This window comes from Olea europaea, chromosome 10 (assembly GCF_002742605.1).
Source record: "Olea europaea var. sylvestris chromosome 10, O_europaea_v1, whole genome shotgun sequence".
Taxonomy (NCBI): Eukaryota; Viridiplantae; Streptophyta; class Magnoliopsida; order Lamiales; family Oleaceae; genus Olea; species Olea europaea.
The window spans coordinates 8,528,885-8,547,830 of record NC_036246.1 but is presented as its reverse complement, the minus strand read 5'-3'; positions in this window follow the sequence as shown (position 1 = coordinate 8,547,830).

Genomic DNA, 18,946 nt, shown 5'->3' with positions numbered 1-18,946 from the left:
ACAAACGGGGGACAAGATAAGAGCCATTCCCATTATCTTTCTTTGATTACAGATCAAGATGTATTTTTTTCTACATATTTTGTATAGGAAGAAGACAGTTGTCTTCCTGTATGAAATTTGTAAAAACAATCCCGTACTTGAAAAATTTTACATTTTTAAAATTGTTCAAAATGTGGTCAGATTCATTTTTCTTCGTCAATTAATGGTCATCTAGACGAAAATCGTCCAGAGGTCCTGCCGCATGGGATTGAGGTTTGGGATCGGCATTGCTACAAAAGAAAAGTCAGGGTAAAGGATGCAACAATCTAAAAAGCTTTAAGATTATGATTGCAATTATTCCCAAATATTTCTCACCTTATTATAGCTAATTGATGTAATAAAAAAAATAAAATTTGAACAGAATTTCATAATGAAGGAAGCTTGATTCCAAATCTGAAGTAGTTTTAGTTTTCATTGAATTTTGCAATCAATTTGAAATTTGCTTCAATCTCAATGATTTTTGTTTATAGTGTTTGGACAAAATTAATTTCAGAATAATTCTGGATGAATTGTGGCCGGAAATCGTTTGGATTTTGTGCTATTTGGAAATTGTTCTTCTTGGATTGATGATCTATGGGTTATTGGGCACTGGTCAATTTAGGTTTGTTGGCTGTAGGGTATTTTTGATATTTTTGTCAGTTTGTAGGGTAGAATTTGAATAAATAATTTTAAGGGCATAACTCTTACAAATTGTAGGGTTGCTGTCAGTTTATGCCTGTAAGATTAGACGTCAAAATGAGTGGGTAAGCTAAAGATAAGGCCTTGAACCACCTCATGGGATCAGCCCATAAAAAAAAAAAAAAAGAGAGAAGTCCTGGGCCTGGTTTTCTCAAGCCTTTGTGTTTTAAGTATTTAAGTGGAAAAAATAACTTAAAATGGGAAATATCCGACAAATGTTTCAAACCTTTCAAAAATATACAGTGCGGTCTCAGTCTTTAAATCGTAAGAGCTAGGTTCCAAACCTTTCAATAAATGTGTTGTAAAAGGACCTCCGTATAATTTCTGTCCAAATGTATGTTAGTTGGCAAAATGTCAAAATTTATCCTATATTTAAGCATTTTAATGAAGGACAAAAAAGTCGTTAACATTTAATCAACTAAAATAATTAAAAACGTTAGTTACTCTTTTGTTTAAATTATTTTCTTATTTAAATTATTTTAAGTAAATAAAATGTTAGTTACTCTTTTGTTCTTTTTTAAAATTGGTCTAATTAAGATCAAATACTTATCTTTTGGTCAATTAGCAGTCATTTGAACAGAAATTGTCCAAAATTCCTTCTATCATGCATTTATTAAAAGATTTTGGACATGTCTATTATGATTTAAAGGTTTAATACTTCGTTTTACATTTTTGAAAGATTTAAAACCTCTATTACAAATTTTTCGAAAAAATTCATCACTAGATAGAGCAGCCCGGCGAGGCAGTCATGGCTTTTCACTACTAGTTTTGATTCCCAACTCAAATCAATAAATAGGTTTTAGGGAAAATAAAATTCTCAATGTTGTAAATAGTAAGTTTATTAGTGAACGACAATTGTACCGTTGCAACCATAGAAATTATTATCGTTGTATTCCTAATTCTTCCATATAACTATAGGGTTTTGGCTCTTAATAAAATACATGCAAATCTATATACCTTTATTATTTCTTCTATTTTTCACTCTTTTCATAAAACTTTATCAACACGATAGATTAATTTTTCAAAATTTAGTGAACGTAGTAATTTTTTATAAATATAAATATTTATCACATGTACCAAAATTAGGTCTGGGCATGGTTTGGGTTGGTTTTGAGTCAAACCCAAATTGAAACCGATTTGAATAAATTCTAACCCAACACGACCCAATCCAATCATTGAAATCGAACCAAACCAAATTGGTGTGATTAATCGGTTTGGCATTTGTGCGAGTAAATAAAAAACATTTCTACATATATTGGGTTAAAACTTTTGTTTTTTTATAAATATAATTTTTTTCTTGCATAACACATATCAATAATATATATAATGTAAATGGTAAAATATCAATTTTTTCAAAATCATCATATATATAATTCCGATAGTTACCAACAAACAATAACCCCAAAATGAAAGTAAGGCTACAATCTAAATTCGAAATTTACATCAAACACTTCTTCTTCTTGCTTTCTTTTCTTTAGACATTTAGAGTTTTGGCAGAAAAAATATAGACGGTGAACAAACTATTTGAGATAAAATCATATTTGTGTTTTTATTATTATTATTTTTTTACGTTTAAAAGATGAATTTTAAAATAAACAAAATAAAAAAATTATTAGGGTTGGATCGATTAATTAATGGGATGGTTGCTTAAACCGTAACAAACTCAACCCGACCTTTTAATGGTTAGAATTAACCGAACCAAACCCAAACCGATCCAACTAGAATTGGGGTGATCGGTTTGGTCAATTTTTCGATTTTTTTACCCACTTTTAACCAAAATTAATTTGGTAACATATGAATTTTCTACATACATATGCATCAAAACGAGACTACTTCTTCTATGCTTTTTTTTGCTTATACATAAATTTATAATGATTATTTCATTATATGCATAATGATTCCTTTGTTCTATTTGCATGTCTATATATTAAGCTAATTTACGTGGATGTTTGGAAGATTTTTTATTTATACATTTTTTGTAATTAATTTTTCTATATAAATTCATATCATATCTATATGGTAATTAAATATTTTTAGATATTTCTGTATAGATTTTAACTTAATAATTTATCATGTTATTGTTTTTGAAGTAGCACAACATTATAATTTATATTCTAGAAGAATATTATGTTTATTGTTCCTGAATAGCATAATATTATTTTCAATATTTTAGAAGAATATTGACTTATTCCTTTTGAATAAATAATAATAAAATATAATATACTCTCGAAATAACATATATCTCATTGTGTTCCCGAAAAAATACAAATTAAACAACTCAATATTGAGTTGTTATTTTTAAAGAAAACTAATTTTCTATATTATAAATAATCAAGAAAAATATTAATCTATTGCTCTTGAAGAATATTAACATATTGCTCTTGAAGAAGTAATAGTTAAATATAAGGTGCTTTAAAGTAGCACATTTTTTGGAAAAAAAAATATCATTTTGAATTCATATTTATTCTTGGAAAAAAATATAAAACTAATGTCATGAGAATATTGATTAGTTTGCCTATTTGAATGATATATGATTATATAAGCTTTAATTGTATACTTAAAAATGAAATAATCTAATTGTATCTTATATTGAATTATATATATATATATATATATATATATATATATAATTGCATGGTGTTTATAATCTGAAGTTTTAAAACTTACAGCTCAAATTTAAATTATGAGCATAATTTCCATGGTCTTCAATATCGTGTTTTGTTAACACTAGTAGGAATAAATCTCAGCATTTTAATAAGTGTTAGTTGGGATGTAGATAAATAATTTAACATTATTGTTTGTTAAACGTCTCCAATTAATTTAATTGAGAACAATGTATTTCCTATTTTTGTTTAGGGAATTTTATTAGCATTATGCCAACATCATAATTTTTCCTATTATAATTGGTTTATGGTCATAACTTAGTTTTTCCATTTAGTTATTTTGATAGTGCAATATATTTAAAATTGAAAGACGGCAATGCATTGAAATAAAAAAATAAAGAATACTAAGAATAAATGAGTACTTTGAACCCTTATCCCAAATTGATGATATTTTATAACACTAAAAAATGATTGTCAATTTGATTGGACAATTCTCTCAACATTAGGGAAATTAAAAAGTTGAAAATAATGTATAAATGTATCATCATCTAAATCATCGTAAAATATTATTCGAACCAGAAGTTCGAAAGATAATTTATTTAATTGCATATACCGATCAAAAGAGATGAACAATATATCATGCACCAGTTTTAAATGCTCTAACATGTATTGATGTTCTATGAGGATGGCTCATTGGTATTATAGTTTATATATCTATGACGCGCTTAATGCGTGATGGTATTCGATTCTAATACAAAAAAATTTCAAACGAAAATGAAATAATTAAGGAGGCATATATTCTTGATGAATATTTAGACACAACAAATTATAAAATCTCATAAGAGGTTTAGGTACATGAAATAATGAAACTTGAAATATCCTAATAAGTTATGTTATTATTGGAAAAAATAGAATCGATAAGAAAAATTGTCGACAATAATTTTACATATGATGTACTGTATCATATAGCAAGGAATCAAAATAAATATATCAAAATATATCGATCAAAGTAATGATTGATCAAATAAAATGAATGCATGTGGTATAATCGCCTTAGCGAATATTTGCTGAAGTAAGACTATAGAAATGACAATGTCCGACCATGTGTTTTCTTGAAGAAAACAAATATTGGATTTCAATTATGGCAGTTTATGTTGATGATTTAAATTTAATTGGAATTCTTGAATAATTCAACAAATCTACAAATTATTTGAAAAATAAATTTGAGATAAAAGATTTGAGAAAAATCAAATTTTGTCTTGCTTTATAGATTGAATACTTCTCAGAATGATTATTTGTCCATCAATCTATATATACATAAATGTTTTAAACGTTTATATATTGATAATGTACATTCATTGGCATCACCTATGATTGTTCGACCACTTAATGTGAAAAAATAATCGATTTCGTTTACTTGAATATTGAGAAAAGGTTTTTGGTCCTGAAGTACTATATCTTAGTGCAAATAATTATCAACTTATCTTGCAAACTGCACTCGACCCAATATAACCTTTTTTTTTTTTGTAAATCTCCTTGTAAGAAATAGCTTTACACCAATTCAAAAATATTGATATGATGTTAAATATATTTTTCGTTACCTGAAAGGCACTGTTGGTTTGAGATTATTATATTCTCAAAAGTTTATATTCGTTTTAGGGGGATATGCAAATACATGTTATCTCTCTTACTCACATAAAGTTAAATCACAAATAGAATATGTGTCTACACGTGGAGGAACAGCTATATCGTGGAGGTTTGTGAAGCAATCCTTACAGTAACGTTCTTAAATCATTCTGAAAATATTGCAATTCATGAAACAAGTTGAGAATGTGTATTGTTAATGAGTATTATGCGGTTTAACTTCAACAAAAGATAATCTAACGATCTTGTATGAAGACAATACAGCTGGTATTGTACAACTCAAAAGAAGTTATATCAAAGATAACAGGACGAAATATATTTCTCTAAAATTCTTTTATACACGTGAGTTTCAAAAGAATGGTGATATCGATGGTTAGCAAATTCGCTCAAGTGACAATGTGACTGATTTATTCACAAAAGCATTGTCGACATCTACATTCAAGAAATTGGTACATCAGACTGTAATTGGTCGATTCAAAGATTTTCAGTGATCAATATCAGGGAAAATAACTGTACTTTTTTTCCTTCTTTTAGTTTTTATTCCACTGAATTTTTCTAGTAAGGTTTTAATGAGGCCGTATTTATTTTTATTACTGTAAAATAACTGTACTTTTTTCCTTAATTTGATTTTTTTGTCCCATTAAATTTTTATCAAATAAAGTTTTAATGAAATAGCTATTTTATAATGTGTCATTTAAGGGGGAGTGTGGTAAATGGTAAGTTCATTAGTGAATGATAATTGTACCCCTACAACCTTAGAAATTATTATCGTTGTATCCCTAATTCTTCTTTATAAATATAGGACTTCAATTCTTAATAAAATATACACAATTTTGTATACCTTTATTCTCTCTTCTATTTTTCTCCCTTTTAATATCACCCAAAAACCCTTTTTCTGTTTTTTTGGAAGTACTAACAATATACCTAATTACTAAGACCACTTGTCCCAATAGAACATGTAAAGTCTGAAAATGGGGCATGAATTCTATCACATCTTAATTCATCTGTAGCTACAAAAGTTAACCAAAAAAAAAAAAAAAAAAATAACAGTAAAAGTTATTAAGGAACAAATAATCATTATGATAATGAATTGATTAATCCACATTTTATATGCTAAAAAAAATCCCATAATTTATTCCCAAAATACCTTTTAGGTAATTACAAATTTATAGATTTCTCCGTCCAATCCAATGATTCATAATTTCAATCTAAATGCTTTAAATCATGAAACGGCGTTGTGGCTCTAACAGTGATAAATAATTATTATACGTTTTTTCGTAATTTTGATAATGATAGCAAAAACAAAAAGGGATTAATGAGAAGAATGGCGTGGTTTAGAATGGCCCACCGAAGCTCCCTTATGTCACGTCACATACATCAATCAGAACCCGGCCCAAGTGTGCCTTTCTTAATCCTGTTTTTAGGTACTATAATATGATTGGATTAGTCGAAGATTAAGTTCCTCTTTGGTCTGAATTAAAATTGGATCTTCGGTGGATTTTGATAGAGATTAATGAAATATGTGATTAATAGGTTGTAAGAACGATAAAATATATTGTTAAAATTAATTGTTGAATTTGACTTAAATTAAAGTTTAGATTTTAATTTGTACCAAATAGGGAATAAATTTTCAAGTTTGTGGCGTCGTTTGTATCTTGTTGGTGATGGACATTGGTGACGAATTCGGGAAATAATAAGACTTGTTATTTTCTTTTTAACTCTTTGCCTTATTTGGTTATAGTTTTTCATTTTTATTTTTTTCTTTTTCTAGTTTACTTTTAGAGAAATTGTATAATTATCTTTTTATAATCTGAATGGAAAAAATGGGGGAAAAATCATCATGAATGTTGATATATGTGCATTAACAAAAGGTTGATGATGAAAGGAGAATATAAATTGAATAGAAATGAATTTGCTACAAAATGAAAATGTTGGGATCCAGAGAAAAAATTATCATATTAAATAATCCACATGTTTGCGATTTTGATACTTTATTCTATACATTAATGTTGGTGTTGGATTTGTAGTGTTTTACATAAATAAACGGTCTCCACTTTTCTAGTTCAACAAATTTGTTCAATACATACAAAAGAAACGAAAAATGGCGAAATTCAAAGTTCGTTATAACTTTAAATAGTTGATTCATGACTGAAAATTATAATGCTTCAATTGGATGCAATTGAAAAATGAAGAATCAAAATTATTTCAAAAAAGGACTCAAGAAGAATTTAGGGACTAAAGGGCAGCTTTATGAAAGATTTTACATTGGGCTATCGCCCAGCCTACAAAACACAAAAGCAGGGACTAAAATTTAAGCATGGGTGATCGTCCGGATTTATACTGGGCAACTGCCCAGGCCAACTCCGGGGATTTCGTGACAAATTCCGAATTCGATTAGAACTATTTTGGCGAATTTTGGACGAGATTTTCAACCTTGTTTCGAGTCCTACAAATACAGAACATAACCATATATTATGGAGCATCTCTCACACACCGTTATTCATCTATTACATCAATTACAAAGAGTCAAATTCATTGATCTTGTGAAAATTAGATGTAATTTTAAGATTTCATCAAATTGAAGATTCAACCTTGATCCTTGGGCAAAGAAAAGAAGGCAAAATTAGAGATTCATTCAAGTGATCAAGATCATTCTTCAACTTCTCAATTTATCTATATTCGGGTTGTGTTTTCTATTTAATTATGATTTCATACAATTTTGCAATGCAAGGCTAAGGTTTCAATTACGAAAACATAGATGAACCTTTGTTATGATATTTTAAATATAAATTTGCTAATTTGACGTCTAATATGAGTGTATTCTCGGATAATCGTTATAGAACTGAATGCTTTTTAATTAATTAGCTACTAATTGAATTATTGTATGAATTTTATTGTTTTCGAGAGAGAAAATAGGATAGATAGCACGTTATAACAATCATTGTAAAGTTTGATAGGGAATAGAGATATATCATTATGCTTTGCATGATTTTATAAATGTTCTAGTCTTTTTAATGCATGCTTTCATATTTCGCATCTTTTATAGAGATCTAGGAAGGTCGCATGAGATGATTTATTTAACCCTCGCTTGGTAGAAATTTTTCATCCTAAAAAATAAATTTTTTGAATGTTATTTCACTATTTCAACTGTCATTTTTGACTTCTTTACTCGCAGGTAAAACCCATTTTTCTCTCTAATGGTCAAAAAATCGATTATCATAATTACTACCGAACAGACACTTAATTCACTTCAAGAAATGCTTTTAACTAACTTAGGAATATCGATCAACAAGAATGTTTACATATTATCATGTTTTTGAATTGCATTAGTACAAATTAATAAGGGGATACAATGTTTCAGAAATTATCTAATCTAAATTTGCAAAAGCTCTCATAAATAGCGCATTAGAATAATTCTTCAAACAAGTTTGGCTATTCGATTAAAGTTAACATTGATTGACATTAGATTAAGTGCATGATCCTTCTGGGAACGATATCGCATTCTTTAATCTATTAGATGCACAATATTGTACACTTGCAACATTTCAAATGATCACATATTGAAGTAGAAAAAAACTCCAAAATCTAATTTTTTTCATCACGTATTTATAATAACCTAAACAGGTTAAATATTTAATAAAAATATAAATCTAGCCTAAAATGGCATGTTACAATATTTAAATAAATAGATAAATATATTTCCTTCCGATAATTTAAACTCCTGGACAGAGTGATTAAATTAATTTTAGCAAAAGGTCCTATGATCAAATTCTGTTGTTGCTGATTTAAAAGATTAAAATGTATCTGGTCTTTTATGGAAAGTAAATCTAGCCTACATGTAGAGGAATTTAGAATAAAAATTTAAATAAATGAATTGAGATTTCTACCTCAAAAAGTTTAATTTGAAGCTTCTAAAGATGTAGTTGAACATCAACAACGTTGGAAAGGATTAACCTACAAATCATCTAGATCACAATTTCAAAGGAAGGTTCCTCAATTACGTGAAAATAGGATTTTTCTTGAAGAGTAATGCTATTCATAATTAACGACTGTCAGTAGTCATTTTATGTGACAACTTATTATTTGAGTCATTAACTTATTATTAGCATGTCATCTATTAGTGCCTCAAATAACAAGTTGCCACATAGAATAATTGCTGACTGTTGTTGATTATGAATAATATTAATCTTTCTTGAATTGATATCAGTGCATAAGTCTGATTGTCTAGTTGGTCAATTTGAGCATTTCAATATCCGCAACCACTCATTGCACTTTGAGTATTAAACCAAACTCAAACCCAAATCTAAATTCGAACCTGAACCGCCAATTTCGGTTAAGGTAGGTTCTACCCATAAAATTTTAGTTAAAAAAAACTTTGAGCCGATAATATAAATTAAGTTTCAAGTATCTAGCGAAATAGAAGAATAAAACATATCATCAAATGCTTATCTTAATAATTCAATGTAATTATAAAATATGTCATTAAATAACATCCAATATATAAAGGACATAAATATCAAATTAATACCGAGAGAACCAATCAAAAACTAGAAACAAAAATAAGGAAGTATTAGGCTCTAGCAATGCTAAAAACACAACGAATTCATTCATATAAAAGTAGCATAACAATCAACATTATCGATTTTTCTTTCCATCCCGTTATTTCCTATGCCTCCCATTGGATCAATGGTCAGATTAAATAAATAATAAAGAATAATTTTTTTACAAAAACGATAAATTCAATTTCAAAGATGGAAACCGTGATTTCAGTTCAAGAATCGAGAACAGTTTGAAATTCGATCAATTTTTTATTTCAATTCCTAATATTTTTTTCCCCTAGAATTGGACCGGAACCTCCTATTCAGGTTGATATGACATCCCCATCAGTGTGACTTGAATCCAATTCAATACTTCAAGAAAGTTAAACTGGATACTTAAAGTCATATTAAACTATGAAAACACTTAGTTTTATTATTATTATTATTTTTTTTTTTTGAACTTCTTCACTAACCCATGTTTGATTTGGCTAGAAATTAAATTTTCAATAGACTTTAATAAAAAAAATTCATAAAATATGTGGTGAAAAAGTTAATAAAACTTGTAACTCCTATAAAATGTATGATCAAAAATAAGTTCAGAAAATTTTGAATTTTATATAAAAATATATATATATATATATGGTTAAATATAAACAATTTCTTGGATATTGGGTTAAATTTAGGTAAATTTTAAAATGTCAAATCATGTATTCTTTCAAGGGGTTATGTTAGAGCCACAAACACATCACTTTTCATCTTTAACTCTAAGGGACCCAATTTATTTTCGAGAAACCTTTTTCCTTTTCACATCACATGAGTTCAATTCCAATCTTTGAAAATGACTAGCAATATTGTAGTATTTTTGGATGGGCGATGCTACAGATACATCAGGATGTTTATGTCGATGTCTACTCCCTCACACAAACGATGACCTATTTTAAATAAAATATAATTTATTTGAAATGGATTCCCAATCATATGAGATGGACACTATTCCTTTTTGGATAAAGTCAAATTTATTCTATTTTTTAACAAAATATTAGGATTTAGGATATGTTTGTATTATTCTCGTTATAGGTGAATTCTTATACATTTATTCCTCATACGAACTTGATAACTTGGTTCGATCCAATATCGATGTAGTTCGTGTGGTTCTCAGAAAAGAAAAAAAAAAAAAAAAAAGGGTCACCCTAACAATTAAATTTATTTACTGAGGGATCATAACTATGATGTATCTTTTATAAAGTTTTAGGTAAATTAATAATGGAATCCACTTCTCAGTAAAAGTAGCACCTATTTTCATCATCACCACCTCTGTATGCTTTACAGTTTTTATCCTTATGGTATGATTATGTAGGGAAAAAAGTAATTAACCATGATTCAACATTCCATTTTCAATTAATTATTGCTCAAATTTTAATTACGGGAGCAAATTTCATGGCTTTATTTGGCTGCTTCTAATGAATTGCCACGTGAATAGCTCTCAAGATGTAAATTATTGTATTTTGAGTAGTAAATAATTTAATTTAATTTAATCATAATTATTTGACAAAACACTTATTAATAAGATTTATATGAATTAATATGCTACAAGAACAGTGCAAGATTATAAAAAAAAAAAAAATAATAATAATAAAAATCTTGTTATTGCCACTACAATTACTGAGGCAATCAGAACTATATTCTTTTATACTGTTCAGTATTTATTTTCTTAGGAGTTAATAAAAGAAATATTATTGTAGGTACAATGAGAATAAGACCATACACGATGACTCGTAAATTTTGCTATCGATTTTATTCAAATTAATGGCCTATTTACAAAATTATTTTATTTAGAAATATATAATTACAAATAAGTTTGGTAAAAAATAAGTACTTAAACGGACTTGAAGGGCTAAATAATTTCTATCTCCACATCAAAATAATTGGGGGAAAAAAATAAGAAGAATACGTGCAAAAAAGTAATAAATACAAACACACTGTTACGTGATTGAAGTTGTCAAATGAAAGATGTCATTGTACAAATACTAGAACGAAGGATCATCCATGTACAGTACAAATTTTGTCATCCCAGTAAAAATTCGACAAAAAAATATAAAGATTATCATAATCGGCAATGATTAAGTGTATGAAGAAAAATATAGCACTTCTCTGCAAGTGAATTCCTGCATGTATTTTTCCTTTTATACTGAGTATACATACGCATATATATACAAGTTTTTGTCCATGATCTCCATCCAAAGCAATGAAAAAAATTTAGAAAAGCTACTGATAATTTAAGATAATCTCACTCATTTAACTCCACGCTCGTACATGGAGAAGAAACAACAGAACCCTATTCTTGAAATCACAGTCTCAAACAAACCTTTTTGTCAAAGCCAAAAATAAGGGATCAATATCCACCAGCTATTTCTTCATGGCTTCAAAATCAATAAAAACAGGCGTTTCTAATGTTGAAGCCTAATTTCTATCTTCAAGGACGCCTCCAACTCTTTAGGCCGATGGCATTGTGTTTTCTCGACGGACCAGACGGTGGAATACGCCTTTTGGGCAAGAAGTTCAAGAAATAGCCAGAATTCTGAGGATTTGGCTTGATTTTGTAAGAATTCATGGCTCGGGAGCCACTGGAATGGCCTATAAAGAAGATGAACAGAACCAACGACCAAACAAGTAGAAGTAGTAGTAGTCTATTGCAACTATTCATCTTGCAGACGATCAGTGGAGAGTTTCCGCAACTGGTGTGTGGCTTATTTTTTCAGGGTTTTGATGAGAGAAAAACTGATATAGCAAAATACACTGATAATTGAATCCTGAGTAGCGTTTAATATCAGATTCAGCTCTTTAGTCTTGTTCATAGTACACTGATTGATCAGTTGGGTTCTTGAATGGGTCTGGTTGGTTAGAGTCCAATAGAATAAAGATGAATTATAAAAGAAAGGTGACACTTGACAGTGAGATAAAGATTTGTTTCTCTTCGTCAAATGCCTAGAAAAGAAATAAAGAAGAAAAGCTTAGAGAGAGAAAGTAAGAGAGCAGTAGGGTTCTGTATGTCATAATGCCTTACCACTGTTCTTTTAGACCCCCACAACAGGATAATTTCTCTCTCCCTTACACTGTACACTCCTGTTTTGTAGCCTTTGATTTCTTGCACACTCTCTCTTTCTCTAGGTATTGGAATAGCAAAATCAATAAAGTCACTTGTACTTAAGTTTTCTTATAAAAAGGTTGAACTCCAATCTTAAGAGTCCCCCACCTTCGCGTCTTTGGAGCACTGTGAGAGAGATTAATCGCAGGATGTACCTCAACAGACCGAGAAATACTTAAGTTTTCTTATACTTCTATTGACGGATGCATCTGGCCATTGTTTTGAATGTATGTCACCTCATTATTTGTCAAATAATTTGTAAAGAAAATTGGACAAATAGCATAATTCAAGAAAAATAGTGAAAACTGAACTGGGCAGCACACGCTAGGTTAGGGTTATGGTGAAGAAAGCAGTACATTCTGAATAGACAGGGGGAAAATGACAGAGATTTTGTTTACTTACTGTTTGTATGTTGAAGATTGGATTTTCCTTTAATTAAGGAATGGGATGTGTTTGCAGGTGATATATATATTTTTTAAGTGTACGATACATAGAAAATATTGGCCCATCTTCCATTAATTGCTCAAAAGATTGCGTTTTGTGAGTGATGCCGAACTAACTTCATGCGGGGATTCTGGACTCTCTGCCTTTTCAAATTGAAACAACCTTTATCTTTTGCCTAGCAATTAATATCTAAACATGTCGTTTTAATATAATTAAATTTGTTAGTGATTAGTGTTTGATTTTATATTGCTTAATTAATTAAGTAATTAACAGTGATTACATTTTCTTTGCACAGGAGAGAGAAGAGACTATGCCGGGCTTTTGAGAAAAAAATATTTTGAACTAATAATTTTTTTTGAGATTGTGTCGTTAAAAAGTAATAAAAATTTTAAATTTATGTGTAATATTATTTTATTAAGAGCTTGTTTGATTTGGATTTTAAGTCAATTAAAATCAATTTTTTGATAGTTATTTCATTATTTCAACTGTCATTTTTGAATTCTTTTCTCACATGTAAGACACACTTTATCTATAAAGATCAAAAAAATCAATTATCAAAATCTCTTCTAATGAAGCACTAACAGCCTGTTTGGGTGGAATTTTTTATCCAAAAAAATTAATTTTTTGACCATTATTTCACTATTTCAGCTGTAATTTTTGACTTCTTCTTTTACGGGTGAACCCCACTTTTTTTTACAGATCAAAAAATTAATCCTTAAAATCCGTCCCAAACATGGCCTAAATTTGTATAGTTGAAAATGAAGAGTAAAAAATACAAAGGCGAATAAATCCCTCTGACGAAGGGGTCAGGAACTCAGTCTAAAGTGTTACTGGCACAGAAGAAGAGAGTGGTCTGTTTTGACTGTGTCATAATTGCAAACATTAAAGACTTCTAAATTAAGGCACTGTTTGAGCCCATTGATTTGAAGAAATGTGTCACGAAATAATAATTGATGGAACCTCGTTTGAACCCATTAAATTTCATTTTATTTGTTTTTTTTATTTTCAATCATATATTTTTTTATAACATAATATTACGCGTAAATCGAAAAATGGAGGCCAAACAAGTGCTATGTGCTTAAAAAGAAAGAGTTTTTTATTTTATTTTCATGTAATATTATTTTAATAAAAAATATATAGTTAAAAATAAGTGCCGTAGAAAAAATAATGAGAAAGAATTTCAAGTAAAGAATGATAAACAAGATCCATTTGATAGCGTCTTATTCCATGGAAAATCTCACATCCAATAAATTCGTTTTCTACATTGGTTGTTTGATACGAATGTAGAAATGGAGTTAGAATTTCAAGATACAAACATTTAAAGCATGTCTTTGACTGATTCCATGAAAATCGAATTCTTATAATTTTGGTGATTTTTTCTTTTCCAACTTATATGAAATTTATTTGCCTTTTCCACCATTGTTATCAAACGGATCCTTAAGAGTTTTTTAAAATATTTAAATAATTTCTTGAAAGCACTGTGCATAACAATTTTTTTTTCTTAAAAGAAGTTGGCATAACATAATTCCTTAAAAATGTCTTCTAAAAAAAATGAATAAAGCCACTTAACCATGCTTAAAAAGAGGGAGTGAATGGATAAATTGATGTATCAGAAAATGATTACGTATTTTTGTTTTAATTTTTCAATTTGTCCAATTATGCGTTGACATTTGTCACATCTTAATTTGAGTCTGGATTTGAATTGGATGTGTAGCATGATGAAAAAAAAAATAGAAGTCGTATCAAACCGGTCAAAAAATTGGCCCAAGGTCCCAAGTGTTTGTTTCAAAAAATTATCTTGATTTATCTTAATTTATGCTAAAGTGCGCAATTTTCTCAACATGTTTGATGACTGCCTCATAGTATTAAATTCAAAAACGAAGTAAAAAGGTTAAAAATATACGTTTAGTTTAGTTATGCTTAAGAAACCTGCCTCTATGATCATACACAAATTTAGGGAAAAAATTTAGTTTATGCGTCAAATTATTTTATTGAAAAACTGAATGATCGAAATAAGTTTAGGAAAAAATGAGTTTTTGAAGAGTGAGGGAGGCTAAGTAGTTGAATTTCTCTGAAAAATATATTAACTCGAAAGCCAAGTTGAGTGATCTTCTCCTGTACTTGTTCTATAGATGCTACAATAATCAATGTAGCGGAGGGACCAAAACACTATTTGCCTTGATTACATTGAAAGTGATGAATCAAAACCCAAGATTTCAAACTTTGGCCCCATTTCTTTGGAAAAATACAATGCTTCTGCAGTTTGATACCCCATATTTCAATAGCATGAAAAAACAAAACCCTAGTTTGTTTTTTATAGGATGTAAAAATGTAAATTATTGACTTACTTTCAATTTACCATTTCTCTTTGTCTTACTTTCAAGCTAATTTTTATATTCAAGACGTATATGTTTTGATTCGTTACCATTTTCTTACAGTTATGAGTGAACAACTGTTTTTGTTACTTTTAAAATAGGTAACTTAAGCAACTCTAACTTTGATGAACTGTGAAATTATATATTTTATAATTTACTTATAAGTAATATACGAAGCACACTAAAAACCTTTTATGGTAAGGCGACACACACTACTGCTGTGAAACTTTTGTACCTGCGGCAATTGCTTTAGCAGATGTCTTTATTTCTGCTAAGTAGTGGCAGATTTGGCATCCATGGTTGAGTCACCTCAGTTTCTGGTTATCCTTTACTTACGAACCAATATTTCACCTTTACTCCAACTTTCCTTTCCCCCTTTTCTTTATTCGTTGACCAAATCTTCGGTATTAATATTTAGAGAAATATACTATTGTTTCTGGAGCATAAATTCCTCCTTTGAACAATCTAAATATATTATACTGACAGAATTATCATAATATAATTTGAACCATGATCAGAATGTTAATTCGAACCCACCAACTTCACGATATTTTCTTAAAATGAATTTGGTGTCTCTAAAGTTGTTAAATGTGTTCAACAATTGTATTTAAAGATAAAACAAATTTCGTCTCCAAAAAAAGCAGCACAACAACCTACAGAAGTTTAATGAACTCAATGAAATGTTTTCACTTTGGAAACAGTATCAAAACGAGAGATAATGAGATTCAAAGTAAAGAAGTTTGCAATAAAATTTGGGTAATTCTTCTTGCAGCAGGGCAGGCAATTTATAGATTCTTTCTTGGCTATTTGAACAACTTTCAAGCCTTTTCAGAACAATCTTTATGGCACTGTTCAGAATGAAACACTATGTTTGTTAAGTATATTAACAGACGTCGGATAATAGACAACCCAAACCAAAAAACTACCCGAAAATACATCAATCAGAAATAAATTTCATTAAGCACCCAAGAATTTGTTTAGTTCCAATTTGACCTAAAAATTTAAATAATTTTTGTTAAAAAAAGATAATATAGTACGAAGAGCCCATTCATGCCATAACACTAATTGGGACTCGGACACGAACACTTGCTGAACTGACGGACGGCGGCTCGCACATATTTAGGACCTAATCCAATAGGATATAGGTTCCTTTCATAGATTATTGGTACCCCTTGTTACCCAAATTCAATTGTGAAACTTCCACTATATGAATCACATCAAAGTTTTCTAACTCTTTTATGTGGGATAAATGTTTAACAATTTTCAATAAATCAATTTTTTTTTACTAGTTTATAATTTTAAGTGGGTTACTTTGACATTATTGTCTTTCATTTTTTGAAATGAAAATGGTTGGAATAGTATTTTAAAAAAAAAAAATAACTGATTGAAAAAGAAGGAACAATTTTCGATTTACGTGTAATATTATTTTATGGAAGATTATGTGGTTGAAAATAAGAGAAAAAAAAATGAAATAGAATTTAATGGGATCCAAACGGGGGCTAAATATTTCATTCAATTCTAAATGCTTTTTGATAAATAAATATATCACATTAATCTCCTTGAGAAGTACAATGTAAATATGTTTGGTCCCATTATAATCGAAGTATGGATCCCACTAAAATCGGAGCTCAAAATTGACACAATTCTCTAATTACATACCATTTCAAACATATACACAAATGGCCCTCAACTTATATTCAAATGGCAAGGTTTATCTTCAACGTTTAAAAATAACGTATGATCTTTAGTCTTTCTCAAATGTTGCGGTAAACTTAGTTTAATAATTACTTGTGTTTCACTAATGCTGCAAATATTATTGCAATGATATAAAGGATAAAACGCGAATGGTGACAACACCACGAATATCGTTAACCCGATTAACGTGGCAATTTGTCATTACGAAGACGAAATAAATTATTGCTTGTAGATATACCACCCTCATATGGGATGCGTGGACTCCGTACGAATAAAATAATTTCGACCCCATGTGTGTATTTGAGGTCATTCACGTGGGTCGTATAGCACTGTTAGAAAAGGAAACTTGCTAGCATTTAATTATTGACAATTCCACTTGAACAGGGTGAGGGACAGGGACTGAAAAAATAGAATGAGCTAGCAGACTGTCTTTGGCTGTTTTTTTTTAATTTTCAAACTCTTCAATAGTGTATTGACACCTGTCCGGTTTATTTTTTAGCCTGGTTTTGAATCTGTTCCTATAGCATTGCTCTTTAATTATTTAAGGGGGTGTTTGATAGATATTTTTATGTAAAAATACATTTTAGAATAGTAAATTGATGTGAAATGTGTGGTTGAGAAATAAGAAAAAAATTTTGATTTATGTGTAATATTATTTTAATAAAAAATGTGTAATTAAAAAGAAGAGAGAAAAAAATGCATTTTGAAAAAAATAGCTTCCAAACGAAGCCTAAGTTATCCAAGTTTTGGGGGCTCTAAAAGGCTCCTCCAGACATGATAGTAAACTTATTCAGCTAAGTAATAGGCTGCAGCTATGGATTTGAAATTTTTGGATTTTCGAGTTTGAAATATTAATCGTCTGGTACATGCTACTTGGACTTTTGGTCGATCCAGTAGAATTCTGTTTGGTATTAAAAATTAATTTTTTTTTAATAAAATCTTGATTAAATCGATGAAATATATAGAACAAATATTGATAAAAGTTTTGACTTGGAATTTTATCAAATTTTTAAGCTACACAAAATATATGCTTAATACACATTAAGCCCCTTTTTGTTTTTCATTATTTACTCATTAAAATAAAAAATATGATCGTTATCCATCACATCAAGTCATTATATTTGAAAATCTATCTTAACACAAATATAAGCGTTAATGTGTACATTACATGTGACCAAATATCTCTACCATTTATTAATATATAACGTTCAAAGTAGATTGATTTATTATGACTCAACATATTGTAGAAGGTTCGTAAAATAAAAAAAAATAATAATAATTATAAATTGTTATACTCGATATTGATCTTTCACATCCGGATCTTATAATCCTTGAGTACTCATAATTGGTTTAGAAAAAGAATTAAAACAAATAATGAGCAATGAAATTTGTATTTTTATTTTTATTATTATAAATTTTTTGTGCCTCATTGATATTAGTGTGATGTGTCCAGTATTTTACAATGAGTTAGAATAATTGTGAGAGAGACATCGCATCACTTAGGAACATCCATCATTATCCACTATAGTAAAACCATCAACATTCATAATGACTATGCAACACATTTGATATTTTTTTCTATTTTTTAGTATCAAGTGCTACATAATTCTTAAAGATATATTATTAATAAAAATGGAGGGAAAATATCATTTAAATTTCTCCTACTGATTTTGAGTTTTAGGGTTAAAACTTCAAAAGAGAGTATAGAAGATGCGACGAGTTATTTTAGTTGAAAATTGGATTAAAGTTTTACTGTTCTATTAACCCAATAATAACATAGAAAAA